Source organism: Zootoca vivipara, chromosome 9 (assembly GCF_965207765.1).
Source record: "Zootoca vivipara chromosome 9, rZooViv2.hap1.1, whole genome shotgun sequence".
NCBI lineage: Eukaryota > Metazoa > Chordata > Lepidosauria > Squamata > Lacertidae > Zootoca > Zootoca vivipara.
Genome location: NC_142592.1, coordinates 21,901,894 through 21,923,537, shown reverse-complemented (window position 1 = coordinate 21,923,537; position 21,644 = coordinate 21,901,894). Strand labels below are relative to the sequence as shown.

Here is a 21,644-nt window from a genome sequence, read left to right as displayed (position 1 = left end):
ATATCCAGCTGACAGAAATCATTAAGTGTGCTCTTTTTTACTTAATAAATTGCCTTATTAGTCATTTCAAATCACAAACTGTGTGTTGAGTTAAAGTAAATAGGCAGACTACGGCTACACGGTAAAAGCCTTATAAAAACAATAAGAGAAATATGTGAACTACGTACAATGGTTTGCATACTGTTTCTTTCATCTTTGCACCCGAATTCAAGCAGAACATGTCTGTGAGCCACAATAAAAAAATATACACTGCTTTAATATTATGATTGATTCCTAATATTAGGAATGAGACTATTGTACCTCTCATTACCAGCAAAAGATGACAAATATCAGATCAGATCACTTCTGAAGAAGTGTGCATGAACACGAAAGCTCATATCTATGACAAACTTAGTTGGTCTCTAAGGTGCTACTGAAAGGATTATTTTATTTTGTTTTGACTACATCAGACCAACACGGCTACCTATCTGTAACTAAATATCAGATCATTTGCTATACTGTACAGTAGTGGAGAAATCTCTTTACCACCAGTGTGTAAGCTTAATTGTATCTTGTTTACCGGTAGCTCTTCTAGGTGGCACTGAGCTAATACCCCAAGAAGTATCTGCAGGACTGGCCCACCCATGAAGCAAGGTGAGGTGACTGCCTTGGGTGGCAGGATCCACAGGGGCAGCAAAACCAGTCTCCAAGGAATGCATCACCGACTGCGGCCACAGTGGCAGCGATGGCTGGAGCGCATTCCTTGGAGGCTGGATCTGCTGCCTTCTCAGCAGACATCCTCCCTCCCATGCCACAGGTGAGCCAGGGGCCAAAAATTCCTTTCCCTCTGACCAGCCAACAGCGTCATCAGCCTCAGCTGGCTGCAGGAGATTGTCAGGGCCTTCCTCAATCTGGATTTAAATGGGTCAATCATGGCCAACAAAAAAGTGGCAGATCTGAAAGGAACCTAGCTTCTCTCAGGTCCACGTCCAACTAATTTAAACCAACTGCACTTAGAGTCATCAGTGCAGTTGGTAATGGGCATCCCACCTGAAGATATGTTGGTGGCACATGCGGATGACCTTGCAGATAAACTGAAACCTTTAGCTCATTTTCAAAGCATAGAATATGCAAGTTAATAGAGTCTGAACACCAGAAAGGAGAGCTAGCAGAATGAAATCAAAGAGGGAATAACCACCACAAAAATTGTTTAAAACATTGCTTCATTCAAAAACAATTTGATGTTATACAAAGATCAAACATTTTAAATGCGAGCAAAACACAAGCCTACACCTACACAGAGGTGGCTGATGAGTCTACAAACCAAACAGGCTGCACAAATGTTAAACACTAAGAAAAGGAAAGCTCTCACCATGACCGCTCCCCACATCAAAAGATCCCACCCACTTCTAAACGATAGCTTTGGTTAGTTAAAGGCCAGAGGCCTAGAGGAAAGTTTTTGCCTGGCGCCTAAGCTGCAGATATTCACTCATTTATCACCTGCACCTTCTCATCAGTTGTTCTGCTTTATAAAAAAAATATTACTTTGCACGTCCTACCACACTATAAGTCCTTTTACTAACTAATATATTCTTATCCATTAATAACTGTATTTTATAAAGAATATTGATAGCCAATGATGCACACATCATTCTTTAGCGGGCAGTGTGAAAATTAGTTCTTGTTTTGTACAGCAAACTATTGTTACACACCTCCCCAATTTCTACAGCAGTGCGAGATTCCAAGGGTCCAGGCCAGGGTCCCCAAACTAAGGCCCGGGGGCCGGATGCGGCCCAATCGCCTTCTAAATCCGGCCCATGGACAGTCCGGGAATCAGCATGTTTTTATATGAGTAGAATGTGTCCTTTTATTTAAAATGCATCTCTGAGTTATTTGTGGGGCCTGCCTGGTGTTTTTACATGAGTAGAAGGTGTCCTTTTTATCTAAAATGCATCTCTGGGTTATTTTGGGGGCATAGGAATTCATTCATATTTTTTTTCAAAATATAGTCCGGCCCCCCAAAAGGTCTGAGGGACAGTGGACCGGCCCCCTGCTGACAAAGTTTGCTGACCCCTGGTCCAGGCACTTACTCAGGGTCTGTGTTTCCTTTGGAAATGAGGCACTGGGGTGTCTTTATGATATATGGTTTACAGTGGAACCTCGGTTTGCGATCGCCTCCGTTAACGATGAACTCGGAGAGTGACCGCTGTGAACCTGGAAGTATTTACATCCGGGTTCCGCACGCATGGATGCGCAGAAGCGCTCTATCAGTGCTTCGTGCACACGCAGAAGTGTGCCTTCAGCGAGTGACAGACTCAGGGAGCGACCAGCTCCCCGGAACGGATTGTCGTCGTAAACCGAGGTACCACTGTACCTGCACATATACACTTAATGGAGCATTACACTCCAAGTAGGTCCTGTTTCTCCTATTGCTGTAGCCTCCAATTCAAACCATCAGCCCACACTGTGCTCTGAACCTCACTCTCCAGCTTGCTGCTTTTCACAGACCAGCACCTTTCCCCTCAATCACACCACAGCCAACTCAAATGCTATAACCTCCTCCTCACAAAAACTCTGGCATTGCTTATCTCAGAGCTCTGGGGATGGGGACGGGGGGCTTCACCCAATGTTGGCTGGCAGAAAGTCTCTGGCTTGCTGAAAGCCCATCTCCCTGTCTCTGCTAATGGCCTATGTCCTCAACATTGGAAGCTGAGTTCATCTATTAGGAGTCTGACTTCCAGTTTAACTCTCCAAGCATTGATTAAATTCTAACACTTACTAAATCCAGGAATTATTGGTGTGTTGCACTAACAAACTCTGGCACCCAAACTCCTAACACTATTCTTATTTTTAGAAACAAAAACCCCAGCTGCTTTCATTTGAAAACTGAATGAACTAACTAAAATAAATAGAGTCCTCCTTTTCATAATAATAACTAGTCTAAATATTCATTGCTACTTATAGCACATAAAAATCAACTAAATATGAAAGTTACTGAAACCTAAATATTAACCCAAATCCAAAAAAATATACTATAATGATAACAATGTGGAAAATATTTGGAGAGTTCTGCCTTTAGAGGCATTGACCTAAAATGTAAGAAAGCAAGGTTCATATGCTACTGATTTGTCGACATGCACCAAATAACAGGATTAATATACTAAACTGACATCTGCCTCCGGAAAGCAATTTCAATGTATAATTATAAAGTGGCCTGCTTGCTTCTAGAGATACAATTAACCATTTCTATTATATTTAGAGTGAAATTGTTTGTTGGACGGTTTTTGTTTTCATTGGAATACGCAATTCATTAGTTTATGCTCTAGAATAATTTGTGACATGTACTATCCATTAAAAAAAGGGAAAGGAATCTGGTTTTGCACTGAAAAATAAATTGTATGGGGATTAAAAGTCATGTCAGCCAAACATGCAGTTGGCATTTCCATTTGACAATAACAATATTGCTCCTCAGAATAAAAGGATATGAGGCCTGTCATGCAAAACCCAAAGTCAAGTGGTAATTTTTTAATAAAAAAGAGAGAGAGAGAGAATTTCCACCTTTCTGTGTTAGAACAAATTTACAATATTTTTTTAATAAAAAACTTTTATCATCACTAAAACTGACTACAATTCACTCTCACATTTCAAAGTGGAACTAGAATTTGTATAGTGGGTTACCTAAACATACTGCAGAATTAGCTCTGCACTTGCCTTCCCCCACCCTTAACTGGTAAATACTGGTAGCGGAAATGACCACGTTAGACACACATTTCTATGTGATGCACAGTAGTCAATGGAAATATTATCCAGAATTTGAGCATGATGTCAGTCAACACATTTGCAGGGTTGTCCAAAAGTGTGCTACTGAACTAAGGTAATATGCCAACCCCACCTTTTCATGTCCACATAGAGACAGTGATGTAGTTTTATAGATAAGTCTCCTGCCTCACATTATGCTCTAAAGCATCCCTTGCTCAGCCACTCCAAGTATATTCTTACTTATGGCTGTCCAGTGGAATATACATTACCTGGTCCACACCTGAGACAGGGATAATCATTGTGGTGCCCTCCAGATATTGTTGGACGCTACTCCCATCAGCCCACACACACCATAACAACAAATTGTCACGATGATAAGAGTTAGAGTCCAATAGCATCGGGGGGCGGGGGGGCTATCCCTGTGATAATGGTTTGACCAATAAATACTGATTGGCTGAATACTGGTGAACGTCAACTTAAATATCAACTCTTAGAAACATTTAAGGTAGAGACAGCTAATACAGTGCCCTCCATATGTTGCTGGACTACAGCTCCCATTACCCCTGAGAGTTGATCATGCTAGCTAGGACTGATGGGACTTGGAGTCCAACAACATATGGAAGACATTACATTGGCTACCCCACTCTATACCGTAATAATCTATTGTACTGAGAATATAGAGTTATTAAGGAGATTAAGAAGTTCTGCTTTGATAAAGGTAAAGGTACCCCTGACCGTTAGGTCCAGTCATGGACGTTGCTGGGGTTGCAGCGCCCATCTCGCTTTACTAGCCAAGGGAGCCAACATTTGTCCACAGACAGCTTCCGGGTCATGTGGCTAACATGACTAAGCCGCTTCTGGCGAAACCAGAGCAGCGCACGGAAACACTATTTATCTACTTGCACTTTGATGTGCTTTCAAACTGCTAGGTGGGCAAGAGCTGGGACCAAACAATGGGAACTCACCCTGTTGCGGGGATTTGAACCGCCGACCTTCTGATCGGCAAGCCCTAGACTCTGTGGTTTAGACCACAGCGCCACCTGCGTCCCTTCTGTTTTGATAGGGTTGCCATATTTCAAAAAGTAAAAACCAGGACACCCGAAACGTGATTTTTCAATTGACTCGCCTAAGATCCAGGACAAATTCCCCCCAGATGTCAATTCCACCTTTGAAATCCAGGTAAATGCCAGAAAATCTGGATGTATGGCAGCTCTAGCTTTGTTGAGATAAACAAATCCATAATAATTGTTGGGCAAGCTAGAACTACATTAGGACTTATCTACAACCTTACACTTTAAATTTGAAATACTGTACTAGTTTTGTCAGTTAAAACCTTACATTGCTCCCAACAGAAGAATGTAACAACCTCTCACCATCAGAAGTTAGGCAGATCATGATCAAAGAGAGGGCATTCTGTCAAGGTTCATCAGTTTGAAAATATCCCCTTAGAGATATCTGCATCGCTGGACCCCAGGCAGTCTCCCAATCAGCACTAACCAGCCCCAAACCCAAAGATGCCTTCACAATGATGTCATGAGACCAGTGGCCAGGTAAACTATTTCATTTACCTGAGCTGTTAACTGAATGTTATGTTAATTTTATTTTTGATTCTGAGGTTTCACTGCCTGGCTGCTTTATGCATTTACTCATGCTTTTGCTGTTCATAATGAATTTATGTTCTTGTTTTTAATTGTATGTTTTCCGTTTTTAGTGTCCCCTTGCAAACTTCTTTGAAATTAGAAAGCAAGGTAGAAATAATTTAAATAAAATTTTACTTCCTTCTAGCTTACCTTTACTTTCAGCAATTTTTCAGACATAGTTAGGAAGTGTAACACTTCTTCACTGATATTTCCAAAATAATGCAATTGGTTCCTGGCATAAATAAAGGGACCCAGGTGGCGCTGTGGTTAAACCACTGAGCCTAGGGCTTGCTGATCAGAAGGTCAGCGGTTCGAATCCCTGTGACGGGGTGAGCTCCCGTTGCTTGGTCCCAGCTCCTGCCAACCTAGCAGTTCGAAAGCACGTCAAAATGCAAGTACATAAATAGGAACCACTACAGCGGGAAGGTAAACGGCGTTTCCATGTGCTGCTCTGGTTTGCCAGAAGCGGCTTTGTCATGCTGGCCACATGACCTGGAAGCTATACGCCGGCTCCCTCGGCCAATAATGCGAGATGAGCGCACAACCCCAGAGTCGGTCATGACTGGACCTAATGGTCAGGGGTCCCTTTACCTTTACCTTTACCTTTATAAATAAAGTTGTAAGAAGTGAACTCCTAGATCAAAGCCATGCTCATTGTAAAACCTTGAATTCTCTCCTGATTAATTAAAAGAAAACTATTATCATAAGTACATCAAGCTTTGAAAATTTAGGAATGAAAAGAGAGAGTGAATATTCCCTATACGATGGGTTAGATAACCTAAGCCTAATGATAGATTTTGCGCTGTAACTGTGATTTGACCTGCTACAGCTCGAATACAATCCTGGCTCATTTTATCAAATGGATGTCACATTTTCTCCATTCAAACAGTGGCATGGGAGCCACATCCGTCCCAATGCTGCTCAAGGATTGTGGTGAGCAGGGAAGGAAAGCAGCACCCACTTTGCTATGAGTCCATATGAATGGGACTACAGCTTTGTCCGTTTCTTTGGAGCTAAGGAAGCCCATAACTTCCACAGGATGCTGTGCAAGGCAATCAAAGGGTACCCAGCCCTGCAAACACAGACACACACTTACAAAATAAGAATAGGTCAGCTTGAGTTGTGTGACATCCCTTGCTTGGTAGCAGTTCTGGCCCACCCCTTCCATTCTGAAAACTCCAGCAACTGCCAGAGGCCCTAGAAGACCCTGTGCATGCCCAGCTGAACAAGGACTCTTCACAAAGTTATGATACCCATCCACCTGCTTTCTCCAAATCCCATTTCACCGGCTGCCCCCATTCTATCTTGTATTGCTGCTGTCATCCAGAAACCATTCATAGTCTATAATCATTTCCTTAGATGGCCCTGTATACCTGAAGGAGTGTCTTCGTTCAGTCAGGACACTGAGGTAGTGGTGCCTGCCTTCTTGGTTGTGGTGCCTGCCCTGTGGAACACCCTCCTATCAGATGTCAAACAGATAAAAACTACATAACTTTCTGAAGACATGGGGCGGTAGCCCTCTAGTATGACTTTTTAAATGTTTGATGTTTTGTTGTGTGTGTGGATGCCTGTATTTCCATATCCTACCCCTACAAAGATTCAACATTATTCACACCTATGCCCTACACATGTTTTAGGATTACCCTTCCAACCTTCCAGAGCAGGTGAGATCAACATTCTTGGCCCCAGAGCCTTGGTCAACATTCCAGAGGCCACAGCAGTAGATGTGACGAAAACTGGGTGTTGCCACGCCACACACACTTACCCCATACATTTATAGGGCACAGAAACACCCTCAGCTGATCTGTATAAATCAGATGAAGTGCTGGGTTTCATGCCCTCTTCCACCTCATCAAATGATTGATCTGATTACTGCGGAAGGAGAAAATTGCACCCAATCAGGGTTGGGCTAGGTTGAAATATTTAAATTTCACTGCCTATCACAGTGCTATTTTCACTTTATTTTATTTTATTTTTGTTTCTGTGTCCAGAACAAAACTGCTTAGGGAGCCAGATTATGCCCTGAAATTGAGGATTAGCCACACACGGTCTAGAGGAAGAATAGCATTAGGTTTCTGCCCGGCAGACTAAACATCACCATAATAAGCAGCGACCCCAATCACAAAGTAATTATGTGAAGCAGTACTATTAAACAAAATAAAAAAAATATCACTCTGCTGGTCTAGTTTCTGCCCTAACAACATACATGCTGGTAACTAACAGCTAAGGCTGAAGAACTCAAAGGTCAGTACAATTTGCTCTTGTACATAGGATATCAATCTGTTGATGGATAAAAACAAAGTAGATACCTAACTAGACAAGGACTTATTACATGATCTTCAACCAGAAGTCATCTTTGTTAGTTTCTGTTACTTACCTAAAAAGCAGGCATAATAGTGACACACCCAGCGATATTTTAAAGATATTTCAGGTTGTAAATCAGCATTAGACATAGTCAAATAAACATAAAGATATCTAAATCTCATTAATTTCAACTGAATTTACAATTAGGCTTCAACTTATCTATACCAACTTGCCTTGTGCATTAGAAATCTTTATTTTTAATCCATTTAGATCTATCAGACTATTTATAATTAATTTTAATTTGAAACTGTTAAGAGAAAGGCATTTATTAGCACTTGAGAGAAGGGCAAATATAATGGTATTGATTCCCTTAATTAAAACCAGCAGAAATTATAGATTTCTTTGCTTAGCTTTCCCTCCCCTTCTGATGTGTAACATGTTCTACTACTGACAATCAAGCACAGGCCAGTGATCAAATACATTACCTCCCATATAGTGTCTTTTCCTTTCATTTGTTTATGAGAATACCGGGTGCAGAAAATTATATTCTTGCAAAAGCAAGAGCCTGCCCCCCCCAATACACAATGTCCTTGGAAACAGCAGCAACATCCAGCTCTCATTTCTATCCCAGTTAACAGTTTAAAGGTAAAGGGACCCCTGACCATTAGGTCCAGTCATGACCGACTCTGGGGTTGCAGCGCTCATCTCACGTTATTGGCCAAGGGAGCCGGCGTACAGCTTCCAGGTCATGTGGCCAGCATGACAAAGCCGCTTCTGGCGAACCAGAGCAGCACATGGAAACGCCGTTTACCTTCCCACTGTAGCGGTTCCTATTTATCTACTTGCACTTTGAGTGCTTTTGAACTGCTAGGTTGGCAGGAGTTGGGACCAAGCAACTGTTAAGGAGTTAACAGCTTAGTACCATGTAAATGAAATGAAATACATGATTAGTTTATTTTTAATATTACCTTAGTTGTAAAATATAATAAAAATGCTAGTTTTAAGTCCAGCATTATTATTACATTTAACAGGTACCATAACACCACATTTATCCAATCATGTCACTTGAAGCTGAATATATTTTAGCTGCATCAGAAATTGTTTGGGGAGAGAAGGGTGAAGTTAGGAATAAAATATAAGCTTTGTGGTCAGCTGTGACCAACTGGAAACTATATCTGAAAAGTGCAGTGATACACCAGAGGGAATGAATGAATTTCAGGAAACAGCACAGTTTTAAGCATTCATAAAATAAGGCACAACCAACAAAGCAGAGTCACATAAAACAAGCCTTCTGTGCCAGCAGTGTACTTTCAGAAATTTCATTAATTAAAAAGGTCAAGAACTCAAAGTACTGGAACTATCTGAGACTTTGCAGACATTTTCTGAAGCTTAATTACTCGTGACATTTACTATATACTTTCATCCAAAACTAACATTCACTTATTTATTTGAAGTCATTTTCTCTGAGTGTTCTGCTGCATGGAGCATGCACTTGGACTGCTACAATATTGTTTTGGGAACCCTTTAGAGCAGCCATGCAGAATTGTTGCCATGGAAGGGGGGGAGGGAAAAACCCCTTGGTTTTTCCATGTTCTTATTATCAGTGGCTATTTCTGAACATTTAGTGTTTTCTATTTAGATAGCTCCTAAGGTAACTAATTTAAAATTTATGACAGCCGTTATTACACCATGAAAACAAAATAGGTTTTCCTCAAATCCCATTATCTACTGTTTGAGTGATGATCTCTGCCTTTCCAAGTTATGCATCTTGTAATGCAAATCCCAGCCTCACTCTGATAATGACCTCAGATTGGGTTTAATTTGGGGGGTGTTGCCTGTTTTATCTTGTTCCAATATTGATTTCTTAGTCTCCTTGTGTCTCATCAGAAAATTAGGCAAGATGAGAAATTAAAAGTAAATAAATAGTAAATACAGGTAACTTGCAGCTTTCACGAAGGTTCAGTTCCAGGGGTCCACATGTAAATGTGAAATTGTGTAAAGCTAGAAACCCCTAGAACTTACACACACACACACACACACACACACACACACACACACACACTGGAGGGCTACTTACTGCACTCTGGGAAGGTAGCATGAGGACTCTAAGGATGGTTCCAGAGCCATGATGCCACCTTCTCAAAGCTCAGTGAGGTAGGAAAGAGGTGCAAGGCCTCCGAGACCTTCTTGCTTCCCATAGCCCGGTGAGCAAAGAAAGTCCCCTGGATACACAGGTTGGTCGATGGGAAATAAATAAATGGGGAGTGGGGAATAGTGAATGGTGGGTCATTATTCCCCACCCCCTCTCCATTTATTGATCTACTAGCTGGCCCTGCACGCGTTGCTGTGTGTTAGTCTGTCAAATGGAGGGTAATAGGCCCCCTTCAGATCCCCCTGAGCCTCAGAGTCCCCCTGTTTTACAGGCTCTCGTGGCGGAGGCGGGGTTTGTGGGTGTGGCGCGTTGTTGTGGCTAATTCCTGTGACTGCCCCCACATGTCCCGATCCATGACCTATTCTGTTTGCTACTCCCCCCCCCCTCCGTGACCAGCATATCTCATGACGTTTTGGAGGATGATATTTGTCTTGCGGTTATTTGGTGGGGGGGGTTTTGGGGTAGTGGTGCTAAATTTTAAAGTAAAAACCCCTTGCCGTGCCCCCAAGTGTGTTGCTGTGGGTTATCCCCCCCCCCGGGCCTAGTGGGGGCCTACATAAAACAAAAAGTGGAACACGCACTTTCACGATTTTTACATTTATATATATATAGATTTTCTCACCACAACCCAGGCAAAGCTGCAATTGCTTAAGTGAAAAAAGTGAGCTACCTGTATACCAATTGATTCAGGAAGTCTCACACAGTCTGTGGATCTGTTTGGTATAGAGGGTCCTCATTTCAGACCATATTAAGGAGAGCAAGTTACTAGAATCAGCAGTTGCTGCTCCATAGCCCCAAATACACTGCTGCCCCCTCGAAACCATTACTATTTGAGTGGAGGGGCATAGTTTCAGCAGGTATCAGTCCCTGCCCTGTTGGTGTTAATACAAGAATAAGCTGTGGTTGGTATGTCATGGGTTTGGGTCCAAGGCACAACTAGAAGCAAAACTTTAATTCTGCAGCTTATTGACTGTTTAGGTCAAAAGCCTTTAAATAGAGATTCAGGACCTGAGTCAACAGTGATGCAGCAGCTAAAAAAGCCAATGCCATTCTGGGCTGCATCAATAGGAGTATAGCGTCTAGATCAAGGGAAGTAATAACCTGGAGTACTGTGTCCAGTTCTGGGCACCACAGTTCAAGAAGGATACTGACAAGCTGGAACGTGTCCAGAAGAGGGCAACCAAAATGGTCAAAGGCTTGGAAACAATGCCTTATGAGGAACGGCTTAGGGAGCTGGGTATGTTTAGCCTGGAGAAGAGAAGGTTAAGGGGTGATATGATAGCCATGTTCAAATATATAAAAGGATGTCATATAGAGGAAGGTGAAAGATTGTTTTCTGCTGCTCCAGAGAAGCTGACAGGGGGCAATGGATTCAAACTACAAGAAAGAAGATTCCACCTAGGAATTAGGAAGAACTTCCTGACAGTAAGAGCTGTTCAACAGTGGAATTTGCTGCCAAGAAATGTGGTGGAGTCTCCTTCTTTGGAGGTCTTTAAGCAGAGGCTTGACAGCCATATGTCAAGAATGCTTTGATGGTGTTTCCTGCTTGGAAGGGGGTTGGACTGGATGGCCCTTGTGGTCTCTTCCAGCTCTATGATTCTATGACCCCCAGAAGCACAGTAACCCAAGTTCAGTGTCACAACCCTTACTTTTTTGGGAAAAAAGGAAAAGGAAAGAAAAAGAAAGTTGAGGGCAAGGAAAGAAAGAGAGGCTGCATCTCTACACTACAAGGCTATACTACTTCCATACTAACTGTAATAGCTCCTCTAAGAATTCATAGGATTTTGTAGTTAAGGGCAAATCCTAGAAAAAGAGGCATGCCAAGATTCCCCTGTGCCCGTGGCAAGGAGCTGAACAGCGCCCCTTCCAGAAAAACAACACTTTACTGCAATAGCCAATTAGAAATTGCTACGTTTTATGTTACCCAAGTACTCAAAGCATCTGGAGTGAGGGTCCAAAGGAAGGGTGAAAACAACCGAATGCCTTTGTGCTGCGGTGCAAGAAGGACAAGAAGCTTCTCCCACTTCTGAGATCGTTGTGACAGCGGTGACACGTTGCCACACACACCTTTATGTCAACCACTCCAAAGTTTTATAGGGGATTTTTTGCACACATGCCTCAGGCCTGCGTCTCTGGTTGGGGCCAGTTTTGCCAAACCCTAAGTACACTTCTGCCTAGAAAGTTTTGTTATAGATCTCGGTCTTCCCCAACCCATACACACATAACTACAATTCCCAGGGTTCCTTAGGAAGAAGAGGTTGCTTGCAATGTAGGTAAGTACAGGAGAAGACATGCAGAAGAAAAATGGCAGAGATAGGAGGTATACACAGGAGGAAAAAATTAAAATTGGATGCCACTCTTTCAGATTGATTCAGTAATGTGAGTCTTGGATCTGAAACTGTTAATGCTACTTGTTTATAGCACAATATTGTTTTCTGCTAGCCAATCTTATCTTCCATGGAAATGATAATAATTATCCGAACAAACTCATACAGCTGTAATATTTTGTACGATTTAAATAAATTTTTCTTCTTGATGAGTTGTAGCACTTTAGATTCTTAACCTTTTGATGAATGAAACTTCAGCTTTGTCCTACCTAGGCAGAAAACTCAAAAAGATCCACTTAGACACGCTACACTTGCTTTGTAGAAATGTGGAAAGGTCATTTCTTTTACTTAATTCTCTAATAGGACGAGAGAGTATTAGAATTAAGTGAGCTGTGAAATAAAAGGTTGCAGTAACACAGTCACAAATTCCAGTCCATTTCATCCTCTTCCTTTGAGTGTAAGGCTTGTTAGAGATTATGATTTGTTTTAGGAGCAAAAGTAGTTGGTTTCTTTCGAGCACTGTCTTTGCACACATCCTGATTCAGCATTATACTATAGATATGCTCTAGCAGTTGTCACCCATTGGGGGAATGGTACAGACCTGGCCTAGATATGGAGCTCTAGAAGTTGTTGGCAACATGGTGTTTTATTAGCTGATCTACAGTTGTTATGCTGAAACTGTTGAGAAAGCCGGAGTTTGAAGAATTCTTTTCCTTCCTGTATTTGTTCTGTCTAATTCCGGTTTAATTACTCCATTCATATCCCCTACCAAAATAATTTCTTCATCTTTTACATTTCCCCCTATTAATTTCTCTAATTTTTTAGATTGTGTTAATACCATTTTTTAAATAGAATGTTTAAGATCTACCACTATTAAGCAGACATGAGGGTCCCGATTCAGACAGGACTGCAGAATGTAATGGGGACAGTTAACCTTTACTCTGTGGGATTTTTATGCCAAAAAATATTCCCAGGGGATATTTGCAGCGAATGGAAACTTTAATGAAAATAGCAGCTTCAAGGTTTTCAGCATGCTTAAGCACCTTCCCCATCACCTTGATCAGGATTCACCTTCTATCATTACTTTTGTTAAGTGGCATAGCAGATTCTATTAAAACTGCTTTAAAATGCAAGTTAAACAAAGTTATAGTGAAATCCTTTTCACATTTACCTGGAATCCCAATTATTTTCCAAGGAACTTCCTCCCTAATAAATACAATTAGGCTTTCAGCCTTACTTTGATTTGAAGAGGGGTAAACAAATATTCAGGGATGCGGGTGGCGCTGTGGTCTAAACCACTGAGCCTCTTGGGCTGCTCTGGTTTCGTCAGAAGCAACTTAGTCACACTGGCCACATGACCCAGAAAAACTGTCTGCCGACAAATGCCAGCTCCCTCGACCTGTAAAGTGAGATGAGCGCTGCAACCCCACCCAGAGCCGTCTGTGACTGGACTTAACTGTCAGGAGTCCTTTACCTTTTTAACAAATATTCAGGGTGACTGAGTTCTGAGATGAGCCTGCATGTGGTCAGTATTCCAGCTATAGAGTTCTGCTATGTCCCTGTCATTTACTTTATAACAAAATACTTCATGTATACCAAGAAAGCCCATTTCCAAGTGTACACAAAGCTAACTACTAGGGCTCTCCATACGCAAGCCTTTATATTTCAGAGGTGCAAAATTGTGGGGGTGCTGAATAGTGGCGGGTATCTAATTCATGGAAGGCCTGCTTTCACTGTAGCATCTGTGCACACAGTGGCATCTTTGCAAACACAAAGTAGCATCAGCTGACACTATCCATGCACTATCCTGTTTGGGGATTAGTCATTTTGTTGCTCCTGAATTTTACGGTAAAGCAGCATATGCTATGCTTGGCTAGTAGCAGCATTTTCAGTATGACAAAGTTTACTGCTGAGCTACGTTTTATAGATTTCCCCCCTTCAAAAATCAAAGGAAGCTCAACAGATTGGAACAACACTGGAATAAATTGTACAGAGATCAAAGCACTTCTAGAAATAAGGCTCTAACAAATGCTCTCCGTAGCTAACATCGTGGGGAACTGGGGTGGCATGCAGGGCGCAACAGGACATCCATGCAGTGGCAAACAGCCGCAGAAGAGTGGAAAACAGCAGCAGCAAGAGAGAGTTGTGTCCAATGGTCTGTGAAAGGAACTCTGTTCACACAAAGGGACTTCCCCTTTCTCTCCTCTCACCTGGCACCTCAAGATTTTTCTAGAGGTTCTCCCAACCCCCTGGAGATGATTTTGAGGGTGCACAGGAGGCTGCGGGGAAACTAGAAGAGGGGAAAGTTCTGTTCTGCATGTGGAAGGGGAACGTTGGATACCAACCACAGTGTTTAAGTAACTCTCAGCAGCACTTCAAACATCAAATCTCCTTCACAGAAGAATCATAGGAGATTGGGCCCATAAGAGCGTAAGGCAACCCTGGTGACCACCCCTGCTGGTGAGCATCTAGTCCACTATAGAAAGATCACAAGAGAGACATGGGAAAAGCAGAAGAAGGTGCATTGCAGGGGGGTGGAATAGATGATTCCCATGGTCCCTTTCAACTCTATAATTCTATGATGCTGCTGAAGGTGTTCAGGGGCATAGTGCCTCTAATCCTTGTAGTAGCTTATACGTACCATGACAAGTAGCCATCATGACAGCCTTCTCTTCCAAGAATTTATCTTGGAATTCTCTTTTAAAGCTGTCCAGGTTGGTGGCCATTGCTACATGTTGTGGTGGTGAACTCATAGTTTAACTAAGTACTCTGTGGACAAGTGTGGATCAGACACAGAATGTAGAGTTTGATCCCCTCTAAGAATGCAGAGATCCAACTCACTACAGTATATCCATGCCTTCATCGATGTGCATGCCTCTAAACATGCACTATAGGTTTTAAAACTGAACTGAAAACTGATATTATACATTAAGTGGGGGCTCAAAACTTAACCAAGAAGTAAGCTTTATTTAACAGAGGTCTACAGTAACATTATTATTTTTTGCATATGAAAAGATGTAGCCACAGCAAGGAGGAGACTGTGGAGGGCTGAATTGACCAAAGTATATATTTCACCCAATTTTCCTGAATGTTTGCCTTGCATAAAATAAAATGCCCTTTCATTTATGAAGATATTTAAACAATGCTTTACCTAAATTCTCTATAAATCTACCCCTTGTCTCCAGTGTTCCGGCAAACAACATGAAAGTACTGGGGGAAATACTTTTTATTTCATTCATTTCATTTAACATCCATTAATCAGGTAAATATATTTATATTTGTATCTCCAGTGCTCTGTAACGTCCATCCCATTACCATCAGAGAGAAAGATAAACAGACAGAGTGAGTAAATGAGTGGGACCCCCTAAGAGGATGTAAACTTCTGGGTTGATATTTTTTGGCACAAAGGATATTCATGTGTCCACAGCAGTTTTTAAGCTCACCGCTAGGCATAAAACAGCTAGAATTGAAAGTTAATGAAGGGGTGGAATACATACAGCAAGATGAATTCTGCAGGCTAATTATACAGATCCTTCACAAGCTTTCTCTAGGACATTTTAATTAATTTAATAAATAAATATTTAAAGATATCAGCTCTTATCCTCCTAGCACATATACCAGCGGGAGCACCAGGATTTTCCAGCTGAAACATCACATAATGAGAGCTAAGGAAAAACCCTCAGGCTTCAAATTTATAGCCCTCCTGCATGGGTTCTAAGCCCCTTAGAAGAGCTACAAGTTGTCCCAACTTAATTATAGCTTGTTAAATTGACAATTTAAATTGCTAATTCTCTTCTGGGGTCATTTGAGAAGCTACCCAATCCTGTACTGAGATTCTCTTGTTACATCCAAAATGTTTTGACCAAAACATGCCTTGTGCATCAAAAACAACCACCAAAATGTTTGAGTGTTGACAGAAAAGTGTACAATTCAAGGATTTATATTTTCTTGATGAACAGGTTTTTTTTAAAAAAAAGTAATCATTGTGTTTACTGCTTTAAACTATGAACAGAAAAGCACCATATTTCCATCTCACGCGTTCTTAGGTGTCAAGTCATCTAAGTCAAACATCAAACAAAAAAATGCAAAATAAGCTCTCCATTATTAATTCATTGATTATCAAGATACGTTGAGTACAAACGTACAATCACATGGGAAAGGCAGAACAGATAAGAAGAGTGTAGGCGAAACAATTTAGCAAGACAAGTAAATTTGATTGTGTGATGGATCCAAGGCCTTGGCCTTTAATCACATTTGAGTGTCTCCCTACCTACAATACTTTTTATAACCTTGTCAAATAACTAGATTTTTATAGCACATCTTAATCAGAGGCTGAACACATTTCTATCTATCCTCCTATGTGTTGGTTCATCACCATCTGTCACGTAAAGCTCCAGCAGATACGAAAATTTCAATTCAATAAATGCACTCTGCGCTCAAACTAAGCTATCATTCACATTTAGACATGAGACTTGAATTCTTTTTCAGTGTTCTTCAACTCTGACCCAGCTCTACCCCCTCCTTCACTGAAAAGGGCAAAGACAACAGCCCAGCAAGTGGGACAGGCAAAACAGACCTCCTTTGTTCACTTTTTTCCCTTTCAGTTTTCTATTGAGGTAAATAACTGAAAAGCTCAGCCAGTCTTCAGTGCTTCTGAAGAAAGCAGAACAGCTAGCCTGAAACTACGCCTACTGATCAACATATAAGAGTCTTATGAAGCTTGTGGGACATCATGTTAGTCTTGCAAAGTAATGTATTGAAGGTTAATTGATGAAGTGAATTTGTATTTATTCGCATTTTCTAAACATATAAACAAAGTGACTTTAAATAGTATACTTGACAAAATTTAAATTAGCGTTATTTATATTACATGTGCTGAATTTTTTGAATACTGCCTGCCCACTCAAGAAGGGAAAAGCAAATAATTCAATGCATAGTACATATGACCTCCTACATTATTCCCACAGCTAGCTTCACTGCTGAAAAACACACTTTTCTGTATGGATTTCAGCTGGGGGGGGGTTAATTGTATTTGCAGAGCAGAATAAAACTAAAGTAAAACCTATTGCCATCCTTCTTAATGTCTCTTAAAAGCCTCCTTGCACTCCCTTCCAAACAGATATCTGGCAGGTTGACAAAACAAACATATGAGGACTATAATATGGTAATTCACAGAGTGATTTGGAGCAATTACAGAAATGGCCCATCAGTGGATATTCAGTATGGATTTATTTACTATTGATTTGCTCTGCTGAATATTTAATTGAGCTGCTGAATAGTCCTAACCAATCTTTTAAAAAATAATATAAAATAATTGGTGATCCTAACATTTATACTCAGTTTCAGACCAAAGCTTCATGGACTATATAAAATGAAATCACATCTATTGAGTTGTGGTTTACATTTTGTATACCAACAAGAAAGCTAAAAGTTTATACCATACCAGTTCCTTTCCCCCTGTTACATTTATGGTTAGAAAAATAAAGGCTACCTAGTTGATTATTAAGCGTTCATATACTGTACATCACCATGCAATAGCATTCACTGCACTGGTAACATCTACACTGATTTAAGCATCATTTGCATTGTGAACATTTTATCCATTTATAAATAATAATAAAATACAAGAGCTTTAGCTTCCTCACAATCAGTGGCTGGGAGCCAAAGTTCCGTATGTGCTCCAGTGTTGCATAACAAGCTCTCAGATATGCAACAGCTTCCATTTCACTTAGATTCTGGAGCCAAAAGGGATGTGCCCCCCCCCAACTAAAATAACTGTGAAATCCTTTCAACATACAGAAGGAACAGGTAATTCAAAGAAGCCCCTGTACAGGTAAGGCTGTGGATCAAGTTTTGTGTCATGATTACATCCCTCCTACAGTGCCATCCTCAGATTCTGTCATGTGTGGAGTAGGTTGTTACACACGACATCTCTCCCCACTCACTTCTTTAAAAAATGACACATGGAAGGGAAGATGGAGCCCAAAAGTTAGTGATCCCTCTGGAATCTACTGCCTGAAGAGGCTGCTTCATGCTGCTTAACAGTAAGTCCATCTTTCTACTTGATCACACTACTTGTTGAGTGACATCTCACTCAGTACGCAGGCCCTGATGGCAGCAAGCTAACCAGCAACAAATATGGTTTTGGTCCTAGATATTCTACATTGGCCAGCAGTTTATATATATATATATATATATATATATATATATATATATAGCAGTTCAGTTGCCCGATTATGATAATTAGTACCTGTTACAGAGATTAGTGTTACGTCATAGGTCAGAAATTATACATGCACCATCAGCAAAAGCTGTGCATGAGGACTTCCACTTGTGCAATGGGACTTCCCTTCCCTTCTCTCCTCTCCCCCACCCCCTGGAATTACCTGGGGGTGGGTGCATGGGAGAACCAGTATGCAGGGGGAGGAGATGGAGGATCATACCACTTTGGCAAGCTGAAATGCTTGTGCAGACGGATGTTTGAGCCCCTCTAAGATGTTTTTTTAACTGGCATTTTGCAATTTGTATAATGTGCTTTTAAAAAGGACTATTTTGACAACGGTGAATGAATTGCTCTGTAAAATAGCTTGCATTGGTAGCAATCTATAGATATTAACACCCATGAACATAGATAAATCACTGATTTGGGTTACACTTAGCAATCACAGCTACAAATTAATTTCCTATCAAGTTTTGGAATAAACAGACATGGGGGGGAGGAGAGACATAGTCTCTCTCTTTCTAATGTTCAAAGCTGGTGCCACTGCGTAAGCAACTAAAACAGCACCATCCACAGAGAAGAGAAAGATATCAGCAGAAACAGGGAAACATCCAAAGTTTGCAGAAATGCATTGAAGTCTGAGCAGTGCTGTGGCTAGGGAATGTTGCCTGACTGTTGGAGAAACCACATATATCTGGATGTAAGGAGAACAGGAATATTGTGGAGGACATAAATGACTGGAGTAGTGACCAGGAGTACTCTATACTGCAACTTTTTGTTGCAGCTCTCACTTGTATCATACCAATAGCATTTACAACATTATTCAAATCTATGCCCCTTTAAAGATATGAAATAAAAAGTGATGGGTTTGATTTTACTCACCTTACTAACATTAAGTAACATGCTACTAATTTCTGTTATGTGTAAAATGTTCACAAAAAGATGAAAGTATAACATGTTTCTTTCACAGTGAAGTTTTAGTACATATCTATTCAAATTCAATGGGTCTTACTTTCAGGTAAGTGTGTGCACACAAGATTGCAAGTTTCAGGCTCTGAAGTTTTCTAGAAACAGACCCCTGATCTCAGAATGAGTATGGACATCTTCATAAAAGGTATCATTTCAGAGCATGTGGAGAATGCAGATTAGATTATGGCAAACAAAAACACAATACTGTAGTTGATCGAAACCAAACTGAATAACAAGCCAAACTCAGTTACTACTTCCGTAGATGTAGGCTTCACATACGGGTTGGCAATCCAAACTACTACTTTAGGTGCCCCTGATGGAATTTTTATACACCCCCTCCACCTTTTGAGCACTTGAGTTCTGTGTCATTCCACAAACTTGAAACGGAAGCTCCCTCCAGCTTTAAGAACTACTGTACATCATGCAGGATAGGAGTCTGCTGTTCAAAACCCTTGGGTGCTCTGAACCAATTGCGCTCTCTCTCTCTCTCTCTCTCTCTCTCTCTCTCTCTCTCTCTCTCTCTCTCAGGTCCTGGCTATAATTGACAACATAATCAATCTTCTACTGGTGATAGCCCGTACTTGAATCATTTGTGTTATTCCTAGAATGAACATAGCAAAGAAAACAGTTGTTTCACTGTATAATCAATATAAAAACAGCAGTGTATTGTTAACTAAGCCACAGGAATCTGAGTTCAGTCTGACATGCTTTTTGTACACTGAACCAAAACTTTTCACATCTCCCCCAAAAATTAGCAGACTAAAACCAAGTTAATGAACACTTGTAGCCAGGAGATTCCGTGCATTGCTTGCATTCATGGACATTTTCTAATGAGTGTCAAAGATGGGGAAAGTAGTACAGTAAGTCACCTCAGCACCCCCTATGGATATTTCTGTTTCACATATCAAGTCCAGTTGTTTACATACCACTTGCTTTAATTCTAGCTGGCTTTGTAAACAACCCTTATATACAAGAATGCTGACATTCTTTTGCACCTTAGTTTGCTTCTTTCCCTGTTATTAAAACATGTAGCTATTCTGTTACATTCCATTAGATATCATACACATGCACCTATGCACATATTCAAGAGTGAAATGCAGAGGAGACAGATCATGAAAGCGAGATGAAGTAATAATAATTGAATGACTCATTAATGCGATTGCATTTTCTGGAAAAAACAAAGTTGATATACATTCCGCTCAGGCTACCGCCTGTCAATCTGGCTAGTCATTTATGTATAAAGCAATGCGTAAAGTAAATCCTGCATCGCAAAGTGGATCGTTTACCCCTTGATTGTGAAAGAGCTTTTCTCCCCAAAGCGCCCCTTTTCCAAACCAAGACTCATCAAATCTGCGTGGCACAGATGGAGGAGGAAGTAAAGACGAGCGGGCCTCTTAAAACCCTAATCCTCAACTGCGTTGGCTTGCTTCAGCATAGACAGCTCCTTTCCCCCACGCAGACAGTTGCACAGGCTGCAAAGAGCCTGCCCCAAATCAGGCGGGTTTCCGCCTGGCGCGCGCGCAGTGGAGCCTCTGGCGGCGACTGGGGGGTGGCTGGCTGGGGGGGGGAGAGAGAGAGAGAGAGAGAGAGAGAGAGAGAGAGAGAGAGAGAGAGAGAGAGAGAGAGAGAGAGAGAGAGAGAGAGAGAGAGAGAGAGAGAGAGAGAGAGAGAGAGAGAGAGAGAGAGAGAGAGAGAGAGAGCACGGCAAAGCAGGCAGCCTGTTGCCCCCTTCGGCGGGCCTGAAATGGCGACTGTTGTCAACCTTCGCTTGGGTGGGAGAGGCTGAGCTACATGCCGGGAAAGCAAGGCAGGAGGGCAGGAGGGGCTCGCGTCCTGGCCTCCGCCACTCCTTCCCAAGCATCCCGACCTTCCCAGCCCCAGGGAAGAGAAGCTGGGGGCAGCAGACACTCCCCCAGTCCAGGCCACCAGCAAATGATCGCCGCTCTCCAAACTCTGGATGGAGGGATGGTGACAGCCAGGGCGCCAACTTGAATAAGGCGGTGGCAAGGTAAGCCCCGCCCCGCATAATCGATCGCAAGACGTGGTGCACGCACAGCATTTGAAGGGCAAATGCACAACATTTGAATGGCAATGCCCATCAACTTTGGGGGGCGGGCGGGCACCTCAAATATGTCATGGGGGGCCTCGGCCCCTAGAAGTTGGCTCCTATGGTTATAGGCGCTTTCCGAGGAGGGGTCGGCCCACACCTGTAGCACACAAAGGTCTCTTCCCCCACCCAACCCCAGCAAGCAAACCCAGCGCCACAACTCCTATCAGACACCCATCGTGGCCGC

At 41.8% G+C, this 21,644-nt stretch overlaps 1 protein-coding gene across 16 annotated transcripts in view; it reads right to left on the bottom strand.

Annotated features, from left to right (window-relative positions):
• Window positions 1–21,644, bottom strand: part of NRCAM (neuronal cell adhesion molecule) — a 126,155-nt gene that overhangs the window by 103,427 nt on the left and 1,084 nt on the right. The window lies entirely within an intron of this gene.